Below are 17877 nucleotides of genomic sequence, written 5' to 3'. Positions count from 1 at the left end.
TCGGCTCCGGCGCTGAGCCCACATCAAAGTCGCGACATGTCAGCTGTTTTGTACAGCTGACATGTGTGCGCAATAGCGGCGGATGAAATAGAGATTCACCCGCCGCTATTAACCTGTTAATTGCCGCTGTCAAACGCTGACAGCAGCATTTAACTACCGCTTCCGGCCGCGCATGAGCGCATCGCCGACCCCCGTCACATGTGTCAGGACAGTAAGCATAGAGGTCCTTGAGACCCCCTTTATGGTTACTGATGCCGGCCTGCTGTGAACGCCACCCTGTGGTCGGCGCTCATAGCAAGCCTGCATTTCAGCTACATAGCAGCGATCTGATGATCGCTGCTATGTAGTTGAGCCGATCCAGTGGTGCCAGCTTCTAGCCTCCCATGGAAACTATTGAAGCATGGCACAAGTTAAAAAAAGAGGTTTTTAAAAATATGAAAAAAAAAAAAAAAAAAAGTTTAAATCACCCCCCCTTTCGCCCCATCCTAAATAAAACAATAATAATAAAAAAAAAAATCAAACCTACACATATTTGGTATTGCCGCGTTCAGAATCGCCCGATCTATCAATAAAAAAAAGCATTAACCTGATCGCTAAACAGCGTAGCGAGAAAAAAAATAGAAACGCCAGAAATACGTTTTTTTGGTCACCGCGACATTGCATTAAAATGCAATAACGGGCGATCAAAAGAACGTATCTGCACAAAAGTGGAATCATTAAAAACGTCAGCTCGGCACTCAAAAAGCCCTCACCCGACCCCAGATCACGAAAAATGGAGACGCTAGGGGTATCGGAAAATGGCACATTTTATTTTTTTTATTTTTTAGCAAAGTTTTGAATTTTTTTTCACCACTTAGATAAAAAAATAACCTAGACATGTTAGGTGTCTATGAACTTGTAATGACCTGGAGAATCATAATATCACGTCAGTTTTAGCATTTATTGAAGCTAGAAAAAAAGCCAAACAAAGAACAAGTGTGGGATTGCACTTTTTTTGCAATTTCACCACACTTGGAAATTTTTTCCCGTTTTCTAGTACAAGACATGGTAAAACCAATGGTGTCATTTAAAAGTACAACGGAAAAATAAAAAAAGTTATGGCTCTGGGAAGGAGGGGAGCGAAAAACGAAAATGCAAAAACAAAAAAAGGGCCGCGGCAGGAAGGGGTTAATCTAATATATACGTGGGCCTCAAGACACTGCACTGCTCACCAACTGCTGTCCAAATGAGAAACACTCTACTGAGATACCGGAGAGGAGTGTGAGGTCTGGTACTGCAGGAAGGGTACTAGAGAAAGTAATCACCTAACGTACAGGATGCCTCACTAGCTCGGGTTACAGAATGCTACTTTAGTTCCATATGCACATTTTCTTGAGTCAAAGCCAAGACTCCCCAGTCCTGTTGGATCCACTCCAGGTTTTGGCTAAGATACTTGCAGCAAAAACTGCAATGATTTGTTTCTTAAAAATAAATACATACATATAAGCTTGCTCGCAAGACCACCTTTTTGTGCATTCAAATGTCGAGGGCAAAAATCTACGTAGACACCCTTCTACTTCAGCCTCACTGTACATAGACATTCCATTGACAGTTCGGCTGATGGCCCTCTTGCGATTTCTGTGTTCTCCGAGAGTGCCATGGCCAGACTCCTCTGGTGGCAGCTAAATCTCAGGGAGAGCAAAAACTGGTAACCTAGAATCAGATGGGATCTGCTGGGGTAAAAGTGGGGAGGCCCCATATTCACTAGGCGATCGTTAGCCTAATGTGTTTGATGGACTTAAGAATATAAACCCTAAGTGAAAATGCCTTTAATAACTTGTAGTTGACAACTTTAATACATGTTACCGTCTAACCAGAGAAAAAAAATGCAAGCTACAGCTCAAAGTTCAGAAAAGAAAAATATTTCTTCCCGCACACAACATAACTAACCAGTCAAAGACCTATGACACCATCTTATCTAACAAACTAAAGTCCCCATACACATGAAATAAAAAGGTGTCTTTACTCGCTAATTTCAGGGTTCTCGGGTAACCATCTAATGTATGGGGTGACCTCCCGACTGTTCCCCAACAAATTATATCGGAGGGTGCAAGGGTGAGGCAGTTGGAATCCAATCACCCTGTTTGTTCTGTGGCAGCGGATATGCCATTCTCCCTCGTAGACAGCGCAGCAATGTCCTTGCGGAGCAATTGTGTGTACAGACGGCTGCGCGTGTGCTGCAGTTTGCTTAAGGGTATGTGCACACATCAGGATTTCTTGCAGAAATTTCCTGACAAAAACCGGACCGTTTTTTTTCGCATTTTTTTTCCAATGCATTAAATAGCGGGAAAAACGCAAAAAATCCGCAAAATTAATGAACATGCTGCTTTTTTTACCGGGATGCGTTTTTTTCACAGAAAAAAATGCTTCATGTGCACAAAAATTGCAGAATGCATTCTAAATGATAGGATGCATATGTATGTGTTTTTAATGCATTTTTATAGCGTTTTTATCGCGAAAAAAATGCAAAAAAAACCTGAACGTGTGCATATACCCTAATAGTGGCAAGTACAGCAGCCATATGCTACATTAATGGAAGTGTACTGATCCTTCCTATAGTAATACATAATTACAGGACAGGTTTTCCTGCAGATGACCCCACTAACTTACTTTTTTTAGTGCGACATATAGATTTTTTTACTCCCAAACTGTAGTGCAGAATACAAAGTTGTAACCTTGCAGATTTCAGAAGCGTCACATGTTTATCTATGTATAGGGGGGGCTTCAGCCTGTCCCACTACAGATCAAATGTCAGAGAAAGAAGCATCTCAGGAGAGAAAGTCTTCTCCACGTGTCTGATTTCTTCCTTTCCATGTAAAATACACACTCAATTAGACCGATGGCCCATGTATAGTGAGAATGAGAGAGGGGAGACGAGGGGGTTGTTGGCGTCGGCTTCTGAAGGTATGTGGGCTAACCTCTTAGGAGCCTTCAGCCCAGAAAGATGTCTAGCCCTATAGTCAATGGGGTCTGTTGGGCACCGGTGGTGTCCGTTACGTGACAGATCCAGCACAGCTATTTTTATGGAGCAGAAATATGAATGCAGATGTAAACCTAGACTGAGGCAACTATTACGCTACTTTTGGCAGTTGCATTAATCAAGCCTAGCATATTGTAGGCCAGACTTGATGAACAGTGCGCTGGGGTACATAAGTAACTTGACACAACTTTCAGCTATCATGCGTCACTGCAAAAGATGTACTTCAGTTAGAGACTGCGGTACATTTTTTTTCCTGAATTTACACTACTTGTGATGAAAAGTAGGATAAATTTGTTGGCCACACCTTCTCCCACCAAAACCTCGCCCAGCTTTCAAGAAGTCCACAACTGGCGAAAACCCATCAAAATTCCCAACAATTAAGGCTACTTTCACACTAGCGTTAACTGCAATCCGCCACAATGTGTCGTTTTGCCGAAAAAACGCATCCTGCAAAAGTGCTTGCAGGATGCGTTTTTTCCCCCATAGACTTACATTAAGCGACGCATTGCGACGGATTGACACACGTCGCAACCGTCGTGCGACGGTTGCGCCGTGTTGTGGCGGACCGTCGGGACCAAAAAACGCTACATGTAACGTTTTTTGCTCACGACGGTCCGCTTTTTCCGACCGCGCATGCGTGGACGGAACTCCGCCCCCACCTCCCCGCACTTCACAATGGGGCAGCGGATGCGCTGGAAAAATGCATCCGCTGCCCCCGTTGTGCGGCGGAGACAACGCTAGCGTCGGGAACCTCGGCCTGACGCTAGTGTGAAAGTAGCCTTAGAGTCGCACTAAAACTTTGCTACATTTCAAATAGTTTTAAGTCAGAAAACTGGCAACAATTTCTTAATGAACGGACAATCTTAGCGGGAATCCAACAATACACAAGCAGTGCTGCAGTTTGTGACTTTTTAGGCCTCTTTCACACTAGCGTTGTGCACTGCACGTCGCTATGCTTCGTTTTGCAGAAAAGAAGCATCCTGCAAAATTGCTTGCAGGATGCGTTTTTTCTCCATAGACTTTTATTAGTGACGCAGTGCCACACGTCGCAACCGTCGTGCGACGGTTGCGTCGGACCGTCGCCACCAAAAAACGTTGCATGTAACTTTTTTTGGTGCGTCGTCTGCAGCATTTCCGACTGCGCATGCGCGGCCGGAACTCCGCCCCCTCCTCCCCGCACCTCACAATGGGGCAGCGGATGCGTTGAAAAACAGCATACGCTGCCACCGTTGTGCGGCGCTTGCATAGTATGCGTCGGTGCGCCGCAACGTCGCATAGCGACGTGCAGTGCACGACGCTAATGTGAAAGTAGCCTTACAGATTGTTAGAAAAGCGGGCAGTGATAGAACATGGGTAGAGGCCACAGTTGGTCAAAAATAGGCTCATAGCAAAAGTAGATCTTGATTTCTGGCCACAGCCCAAGCATATCTCTTAATAAATTTGGTGCTTCTCATTTCAGGGTTACTGAGTTTAATGCTGTATTCATACATCACAATTTCACAATTCAAGTATGGACCATAATGCATGGACGGTGATATATGGCTGACCGCGATACACTGGTGTATGGAGCCAGTTTTAATAAATAGCTCCAAACTGTTTTAGGACTATTTAATGACAATTTTTTGTCCAGTGCTGTTAAACACTCAGCTAGAATCCAAAAGTAATTTATAGTGTTGGGCTTCTATATTGTAAGGAATCTGAAGACTCCAAGAGAAGTTTTTTTTATTTTAGTAGGTGCCGTTATTAAATGCACTATTGAAGGAGGCTGTGATAGAGAAAGACTTCAATAAAGCTATAGATATCACAAAGCTGCAACAGGGGTCCCATTACTGTGTAAGAGATACTGTATTTCTACATTAATCCAATCTCATATACAAGAAAAAAAAAAACATTGCGCCAGTTGATGGTTGTTTCACCATTAGGATATTGATGACCTTCCCTTAAGATGTTTCATTCTCATACTCATCAGATGTCTATATCCAGTGTACAAGCTCTACAGTGTTAAATATGATCACATTAGATGACATAGAATCTAATACTCTGCTCAAAAAAATAAAGGGAACACTTAAACAGAATATACTGTAACTCCAAGGAAATCAAATTTTTGTGAAATCAAACTGTCCACTTAGAAAGCAACACTGTTTGATTATCAATTTCACATGCTGTTATGCAAATGGAATAGACAACAGATGTAAATTATTGGCAATTATCAAGAACCAATAAAAGGAGTGGTTCTGCAGGTGGGGACCACAGACCACATCTTAGTACCAATGCTTTCTGGCTGATGCTTTGGTCACTTTTGAATGTTGGTTGTGCTTTCACACTCGTGGTAGCATGAGACGGACTCTACAACCCACACAAGTGGCTCAGCTAGTGCAGCTCATCCAGGATGGCACCTCAATGCGAGCTGTGGCAAGGTTTGCTGTGTCTGTCAACGTAGTGTCCAGAGGCGCTATAAGGAGACAGGCCAGTATACCAGGAGACGTGGAGGGGGCCGTAGGAGGGCAACAACCCAGCAGCAGGACCGCTACCTCAGCCTTTGTGCAAGGAGGAACAGGAGGAGCACTGCCAGAGGCCTGCAAATTGACCTACAGCAGGCCACAAAGGTGCATGTGTCTGCACAAACGGTTAGAAACTGACTCCATGAGGATGGTCTGAGAGCCCGATGTCCACAGATGGGGGTTGTGCTCACAGCCCAACACCGTGCAGGATGCTTGGCATTTGCCACAGAACACCAGCCTTGGCAAATTCGCCACTGGCTCCCTGTGCTCTTCACAGATGAAAGCAGGATCACACTGAGCACATGTGACAGAGTCTGGAGACGCCGTGGAGAACGATCTGCTGCCTGCAACATCCTTCAGCATGACCGATTTGACAGTGGGTCAGTAATGCTGTGGGGTGGCATTTCTTTGGAGGGCCGCACAGCCCTCCATGTGCTCGCCAGAGGTAGCCTGACTGCCATTAGGTACCGAGATGAGATCCTCGGACCCCTTGTGAGACCATATGCTGGTGCAGTTTGCCCTGGGTTCCTCCTAATGCAGGACAATGCCAGACCTCATGTGGCTGGAGTGTGTCAGCAGTTCTTGCAAGATTAAGCCATTGAAGCTATGTACTGGCCCGCCCGTTCCCCAGACCTGAATCCAATTGAACACATCTGGGACATCATGTCTCGCTCCATCCACCAACGTCACGTTGCACCACAGACTGTCTAGGAGTTGGCAGATGCTTTAGTCCAGGTCTGGGAGAGATCCCTCAGGAGACCATCCGCCGTCTCATCAGGAGCATGCCCAGGCGTTGTAGGGAGGTCATACAGGCATGTGGAGGCCACAAAACTGCTGAGCATCATTTCCTTGTCTTGAGGCATTTCCACTGAAGTTGGATCAGCCTGTACCTTCATTTTCCACTTTGATTTTGAGCATCATTCCAACTCCAGACCTCCGTGAGATATTAGTTGTGATTTACGTTGATCATTTTAAGGTTTTATTGTGCTCAACACATTCCACTATGTAAGAAATAAAGATTTACAACTGGAATATTTCATTCAGTGATATCTAGGATGTGGGATTTTAGTGTTCACTTTTTTTCTTGAGCAGTGTATATTCTTTATGGGCCACAATAAACCATGCAACTACATGCAATTCCATGTAACCTTAACCCCTTAAGCCCCGAGGGTGGTTTGCACGTTAATGACCGGGCCAATTTTTACAATTATGACCACTGTCCCTTTATGAGGTTATAACTCTGGAACGCTTCAACGGATCTTGGCGATTCTGACATTGTTTTCTCGTGAGATATCGTACTTCATGTTTGTGGTAAAATTTATTCAATATAACTTGTGTTTATTTGTGAAAAAAAAAAAGGAAATTTGGCAAAACTTTTGAAAATTTTCACAATTTTCCAACTTTGAATTTTTATGCCCTTAAATCACAGAGATACGTCACGCAAAATACTTAATAAGTAACATTTCCCACATGTCTACTTTACATCAGCACAATTTTGGAAACAACATTTTTTTTGTTAGGGAGTTAAGGGTTAAAAGTTGACCAGCAATTTCTCATTTTTACAACACCATTTTTTTTTTAGGGCCCACATCTCATTTGAAGTCATTTTGAGGGGTCTATATGATAGAAAATAACCAAGTGTGACACCATTCTAAAAACTGCACCCCTCAAGGTGCTCAAAACCACATTCAAGAAGTTTATTAACCCTTCAGGTGTTTCACAGGAATTTTTGGAATGTTTAAAGAAAAATGAACATTTAACTTTTTTCACACAAAATTTACTTCAGCTCCAATTTGTTTTATTTTACCAAGGGTAACAGGAGAAAATGGACCCCAAAAGATGTTGTACAATTTGTCCTGAGTACGCCGATAACCCATATGTGGGGGTAAACCACTTTTTGGGCACATGACAGAGCTCGGAAGCGAAGGAGCGCCATTTGACTTTTCAATGCAAAATTGACTGGAATTGAGATGGGACGCCATGTTGTGTTTGGAGAGCCCCTGATGTGCCTAAACATTAAAACCCCCCACAAGTGACACCATTTTGGAAAGTAGACCCCCTAAGGAACTTATCTAGATGTGTTTTGAGAGCTTTGAACCCCCAAGTGTTTCACTACAGTTTATAACGCAGAGCCGTGAAAATAAAAATTCTTTTTTTTTTTTTTTTCAGAAAAATGATTTTTTAGCCCCCAGTTTTGTATTTTCACAAGGGTAACAGGATAAATTGGACTCCAAAAGTTGTTGTCCAATTTGTCCTGAGTACGCGGATACCCCATATGTGGGGGGGAACCACTGTTTGGGTGCATGGCAGAGCTCGGAAGGGAAGGAGCGCCATTTGGAATGCAGACTTAGATGGATTGGTCTGCAGGCGTCACGTTGCATTTGCAGAGCCCCTGATGTACCCAAACAGTATAAACCCCCCATAAGTGACCCCATACTGGAAACTAGACCTCCCAAGGAACTTATCTAGATGTGTTGTGAGAACTTTGAACCCCCAAGTGTTTCACTACAGTTTACAACGCAGTGCCGTGAAAATAAAAAATCCTTTTTTTTCCCCACAAAAATGATTTTTAGCCCCCCAAATTTTAATTTTCCCAGAGATAACAAGAGAACTTGGACCCCAAAAGTTGTTGTCCAATTTGTCCCGAGTACGCTGATGCCCCATATGTTGTGGTAAACCCCTGTTTGGGCGCACAGGAGAGCTCGGAAGGGAAGGAGCACTGTTTTACTTTTTCAACGCAGAATTGTCTGGAATTGAGATCGGATGCCATGTCTCGTTTGGAGAGCCCCTGATGTGCCTGAACAGTGGAAACTCCCCAATTCTACCTGAAACTAATCCAAACACACCCCTAACCCTAATCCCAACTGTAACCCTAACCACACCCCTAACCCTGACACACCCCTAATTCTAATCCCAACCGTAAATGTAATCCAAACCCTAACCCTAACTTTAGCCCCAACCCTAACTCTAACTTTATCCCCAACCCTAACTTTAGCCCTAACCCTATCCCTAACTTTAGCCCCAACCCTAACTTTAGCTCCAACCCTAGCCCTAACCCTAACCCTAGCCCTAACCCTAGCCGGAAAATGGAAATAAATACATTTTTTTAATTTTATTGTTTTTCCCTAACTAAGGGGGTGATGAAGGGGGGTTTGATTTACTTTTATAGCGTTTTTTATATCGGATTTTTATGATTGGCACACACTAAAAGACGCTTTTTATGGCAAAAACGTTTTTGCGTCTCCACATTTTGAGACCTACAATTTTTCCGTATTTTGGTCCACAGAGTCATGTGAGATCTTGTTTTTTGCGGGACGAGTTGACGTTTTTATTGGTAACATTTTCGGACATGTGACAGTTTTTGATCACTTTTTATTCTGATTTTTGTGAGGCAGAATGACCAAAAACCAGCTATTCATGAATTTCTTTTGGGGGAGGCGTTTATACCGTTCCACGTTTGGTAAAATTGATAAAGCAATTTTATTCGTCGGGTCAGTACGATTACAGCGATATCTCATTTATATCATTTTTTTATGTTTTGGCGCTTTTATACGATAAAAGCTATTTTATAGAAAAATTAATTATTTTGGCATCGCTTTATTCTGAGGACTATAACTTTTTTGGTTATGATGCTGTATGGCGGCTCGTTTTTTGTGGGACAAGATGACGTTTTCAGCGGTACCATGGGTATTTATATCCGTCTTTTTGATCGCGTGTTATTTCACTTTTTGTTCGGCGGTATGATAATAATGCGTTGTTTTTTGGCTCGTTTTTTTTTTTCTTACGGTGTTCACTGAAGGGGTTAACTAGTGGGACAATTTTATAGGTTGGGTCGTTACGGACGCGGCGATACTAAATATGTGTACTTTTATTGTTTTGTTTTTTTTAGATAAAGAAATGTATTTATGGGAACAATATTTTTTTTTTCTTCTTTATTTAGGTTTTTTTTTTTTTTTTCTCTACACACGCGGAAATTTTTTTAAAACTTTTTTACTTTGTCCCAGGGGGGGACATCACAGATCGCCGATCTGATTTTGCATAGCACTCTATCAGATTGGCAATCTCACTCACATCGCCGCAGGCTTACCAGCGCCTGCACGGCACCCGGAAGTACTCCCTGCAGGACCCGGATGCAGCCCCGCGACCATTTTGGATCCGGAGCCTGCAGGGAGGAGACGCTCGGTACAAGGTGAGTACATTCCCTTGTACCGATCGTCTCAGGGAAGCCCGCAGGGAGCCCCCTCCCTGCGCGATGCTTCCCTGTACCGTAGGTACACCGCGATCATGTTTGATCGCGGTGTGCCGGGGGTTAATGTGCCGGGGGGGGGGGGGGGGGGGGGGACCGTGACCGCTCCTGGCACATAGTGCCGGATGTCAGCTGCGATAGGCAGCTGACACCCGGCCGATCGCTATGACGTACTATCCCGTCACTGGGAATTAAGTCCCAGGTCACCTTGACGGGATAGTACGTCATATGGGATTAAGGGGTTAAAAGGGTTGTCCAGATTTGACATGAAAGTCTATTTTATTGCATACTTGTGAATACTCACATTGCATGCTGTCAGGATTCCCCAGGAGCAGTTAGTCATGTGATATGCATACTCCCGGACACATTCTTCAGACTAGCTGCTTCTCTCAATGCAAGTGAATTGAGCAAAACCACGCAAGTCTAATCATAATCTAGCAGGATATATGCAAATCGCGTAATTGCAGTCACATGACCACCCACTCTCACCGCTGCCACCAGAGAATTTCGACAGTGCGCAAATTGTAGATTCACAAGTCTGAAGACACAGAGTGACTGCCAAATTTCAGTCAAACCTGGCCAATCTTTTTAAAGGGGTTGGCCAGGTTTGGGATAAAAGTCTGTTGCCACTATGTAACTGCAGACTTCTGAATCCTCACAACACGCTCATCACATGTAGTCAGGACTCGCCGAGAGCAGGCAGTCACGAGACAGCAAGTATGTAATGTGCATACATGTAGTCACGTGCCAAATAGACACGTTTGGCTTCACTCAATTCACTTGTATTGAGTGAGGTTGCGCACGTATAGTCAGAATGTGGCCAGTAGGAGGCATATTGCATGTCTGCAGAAGTCGCTAAATCCTGACAGCATGCAGTGCGCATCTGCTTTTATACAGTAATTAAAAATTTGACATGACCAAATACAATTTCCTATGTTAATAATTGCAATCTATAGGCCATCAGGTCTGCAGACAGACAGTACATAGATGTATAAAATATTCTTGCCAGAATAAGCCCCATGACGCCAATGGGACCACACACTGCGCCTCTGGGAGGCCACAGTGGCTTTTATATTGAATAGATGGGTTTGCGGTTTTGCCAGATAACAGCTGCTCCATTGTGAGGCTGTTACAATTAGCCATGTGGCTTTGTACAGCTATTTTCTGGCAAAATAGTGCATCTTTAAAATAAAAATAAAAAGCACAGTGACTCCATGCAACTGTGGTTTGTGACCATTTCAGTGCTGCCTTGTGCGTGCCCACCATCAGGCCAGGTTCAGATGAGTGCATGCAAAATCGGCCATTTTACATCCAAGTCACCTGTATGTCCATTTTTTCTTACATTTGTATGGTATGCGTATTATATATGAACAATTTAATAAATGCAATGGTTCAGTGAAAAATGCCTGACATATGGATGGTGACATGCATGTGATCCAATGACTTATCATTGGAGAGTCTATAAAATACAGATCACTATAGAGCAAGCTACAATGTTTGCACGAAGACAGTCGGTCCGTGTATAAAATCGGGTCATTGATCCTTCCCCATTGCAGTGGTCAGCATGCTGCCCGTATGCCATCAGTTTTGGGTACGGACACTTAGTATCAAAATGAGCCCCAAACCCTGAGGACACAGGTGTACTCACAGATGCAGCTTGGATGTGTAGTAAGCCTGGCACTCTGCTAATGTGTATGTCGCTGTGACGTCGGGTATTTATGCTGTAGGACTTTAGTCGTAGTCTGAGCTTTGCTCCCGGACTGATGGTCACAATACAGCCAGATGTGCCAGCGCGGACAGTGCCACCATATGCCAGGCGCAGGGCAGCAGCACAGACGTGTCACACACAATGGCACCACACACTATATAGGAGAGTCCCATGGTGACTGTAGTGACACGGCCGATATACACGAGCTGTATGTGTATACATATATATATATATATATATATATATATATATATATATATATATATATATATATATATATATATATATATATATCGTGTCTGTGTATGTAGCTCTCCATATGACACACATAGCAGCTGTATAGACACAGGCCGGGGGTTGTACACGGAACTACAGGCCCGGGCTTCCCCTACAGTACACATAGCAGAGGAATGGCGGCGGCGGCCACCTCCCTCCCCGGCGCCGTCCCCGAGCCCCGGGGTTGTAGCTGGCTCCCAGACAGCACTCACCCGTCTCCTGACCAGCAGCCTCGGTGTCGCCTTTCCGTTTGTCCCCTCGCTTCCGCCGTACGTGTCACAGTGCAGATCCCCGCTCTGGACGCCCCGCCCCCTGACACTTTGTTCTGACTGCAGGAGGGGCGTCAGGTTACGTCTGCAGATTTCGAGGCGGTTTTCTTTTTCGCTCTACGATTGGCTATAGAATACGTCACTAACTGCACCGCTAGCCAATCAGAATCGCTTATGTTGACGTTACCTTCTTTGTTTTTTTTTTTTTTTTTTTTTTTTTTTTTACAGCAACAGCGCTCCTAGTGGAGATAATAGGCATGGCTTACCTTCTCGGCTTCACCAGTTGCTCAATGGTTCTCATTGGTTTCGTTTTTCAGGTCTAGTGTAGAAAGTATATAGTATGTCTGGAATCTGATTGGCCGCTATGGGTAAGTCCTTATTTCAGTGTTATTTTTCTTGGTTTCGCTGTGGTAAGCTACTGCCTCATTTCACTGTTTGGCCACAAGGCGGCGCTATTACTGTTCTATCTACAGCCACTTGTATGCTGGGGAATGCGCTCATATTAAACTTCAGGCCACATTCACACATTCAGTATTTGGTCAGTATTTTACCTCAGTATTTGTAAGGCAAATCCAGGAGTGGGTGATAAATGCAGAAGTGGAGCATATGTTTCTTTTATACTTTTCCTCTGATTGTTCCACTCCTGGTTTTGTCATACTGAGGTAAAATACTGACCAAATGCCGAGTGTGTGAACGTGGCCTTACCTAAAACCGAATGTCACGCTGGTATTGGGAGGTAGGAACTAAAGACATGCCCAGTTGGCACGCAAAGCGATTGTTTTGGGGTTTTTTTTGTTTGGAGTTCAAGGTATGGAATAAATAATATATTTTATTAGTTCAGACACTCGGAGCAAAACCATCCAAATAGTTTTTGTTTGCTTTATCACATTTTATTTATGTTTCAGGAAAAGTAAGGTGATTTCTTTTACATACAGGATATCCCAACTGCTGAGTACACCCCTCACATTTTTATAAATATTTTTTTCTATCTTTTCATGGGACAACACTGAAGATCTGACACTTCGATATTAGGCTATGTGCACACGTAGGAAGGGTCCTCTGCAGGTTCTCCCGCAGCGGATTTGATAAATTTGCAGGGCAAAACCGCTGCGGTTATCCCTGCAGATTTATCGAGGTTTGTCATGCGGTTTCCGCTGCGGGTTTACTCCTGCACTTGTTTTACTATTGATGCTGCATATGCAGCATCAATAGTAATGTTAAAAATAATAAAAAAAATGGTTATACTCACCCTCTGATGTCCTGATCTCCTCGGCGCTGCACGCGGCGGTCCAGTTCCAAAGATGCTACGCGAGAAGGACCTTCGTGACGTAACGGTCATGTGACCGCGACGTCATCGCAGGTCCTGCTCGCATAGCAACCCTGCGACCGGACGGCCGCGTGCAGCGCTGAGAGGTGAGTATATCATTATTTTTAATTTTAATTTTTTTTTTTACACAAATATTGTTCCCAGGGCCTGGGGGAGAGTCTCCTCTCCTCCACCCCGGGTACCATCCGCACATGATCCGCTTACTTCCCGCATGGTGGGCATAGCCCCATGCGGGAAGTAAGCGGATCAATGCATTCCTATGTGTGCAGAATCGCCGCGATTCCGCACAAAGAAGTGACATGCTGTGGATTGTAAACCGCTGCATTCCCGCGCGTTTTTTTCCGCAGCATGTGCACAGCGTTTTCAGTTTCCCATAGGTTTACATTGAACTGTAAACTCACGGGAAACTGCCGCGGACCCGCAGCTGCAGAAACGCTGCGGATCCGCAGCAAAATCCGCAACGTGTGCACATACCCTTAGAGTTTCACCTGTGGCCACCGAATCCTCTTCCACTCCTCCATGCAACATCACGGAGCTGGTGGATGTTGGAGACCTTGCGCTCCTCCACCCTCCAATGTCCCACAGATGCTCAATAGGGTTTAGGTCTGGAGACATGCTTGGCCATTCCAGCTCCTTTACCCTCAGTTTCTTTAGCAAGGCAGTGGTTGCCTTGGAGGTGTGTTTGGGGTCTTTATCATATCGGAATACTGCTCTGTGGCCAGGGTGAACCTAGCCACACTGCTGCCTGAGGCAAACTTCAAAATGGCGCCCACCCCCAAACACATATACAGTACAGCCCCCCTATAGGGCTCCCATCTCATATACAGTCCCCCCATACATTACATGAGTGATAACTATTGTACATTCTACAATAGGTCATAAATCAGACAGTATAGTCCTCTATACAGTATTCTGGGCACCACAGTGCTCCATACAGAATAAAGAGCCCCATATATTGCTCCATACAGTATAATGAGCCCCACATGATGCTTCATACTGTATAATGGCCACACAGTGCTCCATACTGTATAATGGCCGCACATGATGCTCCATACTGTATAATGGGCCCACATGATGCTCCATACTGTATAATGGGCCCACATGATGCTCCATACTGTATAATGGCCACACATAGTTACTCCTACACACGCGGCTGCGCTCCGTACACCCTGCACACACGGCTCCACTTCGTACTCACGCAGCTCCGCTCCATACACCTCGCACACACCCGGCTCTGCTCCATACACCTCATACACACGCGGCTTTGCTCCGTAAACCTCATACACACGTGGCTCTGCTCCGTACACCTCATACACACGCGGCTTCGCCCTGTACACATACACAAGCGGCTCCACTCCGTACACCTCATACACACACGGCTCCAATCAATACACCTCATACACACACGGCTCCAATCAATACACCTCATACACACACGGCTTTGCTCCGTACACCTCGTACACATTCAGCTCCGCTCCATACACCTCATACACACACGGCTCCACTCCATACACCTCATACACACACGGCTCCGCTCCGTACACATTCAGCTCCGCTCCATACACAGACAGCTCCGCTCCATACACCTCATACACACGGCTCCGCTCCATACACCTCATACACACATGGCTCCGCTACGTACACCTCGTACACATTCAGCTCCGCTTCATACACAGACAGCTCCGCTCCATACACCTCATACACACGGCTCCGCTCCATACACCTCATACACACATGGCTCCGCTACGTACACCTCGTACACATTCAGCTCCACTCCATACACCTCATACACACATGGCTTCCGCTCCATACACCTCGTACACACACAGCTCCGCTCCGTACACCTCATACACACACGGCTCCACTCCATACACCTCGTACACATTCAGCTCCACTCCATACAGCTCGTACACCACGGCTCTGCTACATCCACACTGTAAACCCCTCCTGACCCCACACATAAGGCAGCTTACCATGGCAACCAGCCCAGCAGAGTCCTGCAATCAATGGAGGTCCCGATCATGTGACCCTTGACTCCTCTCCTCCTGTGACCTCATCACAGGTCCTGTTTGCACAGAGCAGCCAATATGTGGTGTGCTGCTCTGCGGGTACAGGGATGACCGGCTTATATTGCACACCGAGGGTTGTGACTAACCTAACGGTTAGGTTGTGAGCAGGGGTGCACGCACCGTACTAGTGACACTGCAAATGTCAGGGATTATGGAGAGTTAGCACCAGGTGTTCTGACCGCCGCTCTGCCGCCCCCTGTCTTTCAGTGACGACTGCCGCCTGAAGCAAAGGGCTCAACTTGCCCCATGATAGCGGCACCCCTGTCTGCAGCCCAGTTTCCGAAGGGAGGAGATCCTGCCCTGTTTTTACTGTGGTACATGTTGGTATTCATGGTTCTCTCAAGAAACTGTAGCTCCCCACAGCCGGCAGCACTCATGCAGCCCCAAACCATGACACTGTCACCACCATGCTTGACTGTAGGCAGGACACACTTGTATTTGTACTCCTCACCCAGTTGCCACCACGCACACTTGACACCATCCGAACCAAATAAGTTTATCTTGGTCTCATCATACCTCAGGACATGGATCCAGAAATCCATGCCCTTAGTTAGCTTGTCTTCAGCAAACTTTATGGGCTTTCCTTTTCATCATCTTTAGAAGAGGCTTCCTTCTGGGACGACAGCCATGCAGCCATTTTGATGCAGTGTGCTGCGTATTGTCTGAGCACTGACAGGCTGACCCCTCACCCCTTTAACCTCTGCAGCAATGCTGGCAGCACTCATATGTTTATTCTGAAAAGACAACCTCTGGATATGACTCTGAGCACGTGCACTCAACTTCTTTGGTCGACCATGGTGAGGCCTGTTCTCAGTGGAACATGGCTTGTTAAACCACTGTATGGTCTTGGCCACCATGCTGCAGCTCAGTGTCAGGGTGTTGGCAATCTTTTTATAGTCTAGGACATGTACAGCAACAATTCTTTTTTCAGATTCTCAGATATTTCTTTGCCATAAGGTGCCTTGTTGAACTTAAAGTGACTAGTGTGAGAGCAATAACACCAATTTAAAGGGCGGTGGTAATAGAATCCAAAAATTAAAGGAAAGGGAGGCATTTTGGATTTCCACACTACAGACACTCCATCCACATGGTATGAATAGGGAATATGATGCCCTATAGAATTTTTTGCAAATATTGTTCTTAGTAATGTGATAATTGTACTATTGTTATATTTGCAGCGATTGTATTCTCATGTGTACTGCTTCTTTTTATTCTAGATACCCCTGTGACCTTGATACTACCTTCCAAGACTGTTCTTCTACTGGGTGAACACTACCTTCCCTATCTATTTGTGCTATTTCACTTTTTAAACTGAGAAACTGAGTGCCATAGATATATTCTTGTGTTTAGTTATTTTTCTTATTTCTTTTTGTATTTTTGATATTATATTTTGTAGTGGGGTTCATATAAATATCTTCCCTTACAAGATTTGTTTTACTGCGCAAGCGCTAGTTTTTTACCTGTTATGGTCTGATGCGCATGCGCGCACTTTCGTTTTCCTCTTCGGGTTTTTTCGCACTATTCTCCGATCGTATACCGGAAGTGGCGTCATAATTTTACGGCATTTATACCCGGTTTCTGGCCACATTATGCACACTGCCTCCCGAAACCATCGGACACACGCCGGTCACCGTGTACAGGTATGTTATATGGATGTGTTTTACTCAGCGTTCTAGTTAGTTGCGCAGTTTACTAGTTTTTTAGGATACTTATGGCATCCTGTTTTTTCGCCCCTGCAGCACCACTTAAGTGTCTAGCCACTTGGCTAGTGATGTATCTTATGAAATAGAATACTTTATACAGGTACTCATTGCTCTGGCTATTTTTGTAGGATTTCTCCTTCTGTGGTTCATTTCTATTTGGCACCATATATGTATGTCAGCACCACAGTGTGGGTCTTTATTATTCCTTCTATCTTCAGGTTGGTATGGTCTCCTTATTCACCTCTGAGTGACCTATGGGATATACTTTAATCTAAATCTATTTAATGTTAAAAATGACTTCACCAGTTGCTTTATATAGTATGGCTAGACATTAGACCCTCTTTCTTCTCTTACTTGGTTTCCTTTTTTTGTTTCTTTCCACCACATTTTTTTCCACCATTATGCTTATTCAGCCACATGTCCTGGGTGGACTATCCTTTATTTTCTATTTTTCAACCTGTGTTGTTTAATAATTACTGATTATTACTGATTGTGATTTTTTAATGTTATAGACTTCCTTGAAAAAGGCATTTGTTCTGCCGAAACGTTGGATCTTTTTTGTCTGTTTAAATACCGGCTGAATGGTGTGAATAAATATTGCTTGCAAAACCAAATCTACTGTGGATCAATTTTTGAGTGCCAAAGGTTTTTCTTCTACATACCAATTTAAAGGGAACCTGTCAGCAGGATTGTGCACAGTAACCTACATACAGTGTCAGGTCGGTGCCGTTATACTGATTGAATAATACCTTGGTAGAT

The 17877-nt window shown here is 44.6% G+C and overlaps 2 protein-coding genes across 2 annotated transcripts in view; one reads left to right on the top strand and one right to left on the bottom strand.

Annotated features, from left to right (window-relative positions):
* TMBIM6 (transmembrane BAX inhibitor motif containing 6) overlaps positions 1 to 12115 on the bottom strand; it is a 29752-nt gene extending 17637 nt beyond the window's left edge. The window contains exon 1 of the mRNA XM_077297440.1: positions 11963 to 12115. The gene's annotated coding sequence lies outside the window, so the exon portion shown is untranslated. The remainder of the gene's footprint in view (positions 1 to 11962) is intronic.
* Positions 12116 to 12267: 152 nt separating this feature from the next.
* Positions 12268 to 17877, top strand: part of LOC143816710 (formin-like protein 3) — a 157870-nt gene continuing 152260 nt past the window's right edge. Inside the window, exons 1-2 of the mRNA XM_077297437.1 lie at positions 12268 to 12387; positions 16633 to 16680. The gene's annotated coding sequence lies outside the window, so the exon portion shown is untranslated. The remainder of the gene's footprint in view (positions 12388 to 16632; positions 16681 to 17877) is intronic.

This window comes from Ranitomeya variabilis, chromosome 3 (genome assembly GCF_051348905.1).
Source record: "Ranitomeya variabilis isolate aRanVar5 chromosome 3, aRanVar5.hap1, whole genome shotgun sequence".
NCBI lineage: Eukaryota > Metazoa > Chordata > Amphibia > Anura > Dendrobatidae > Ranitomeya > Ranitomeya variabilis.
This window is presented reverse-complemented; position numbering and strand designations above follow the sequence as displayed.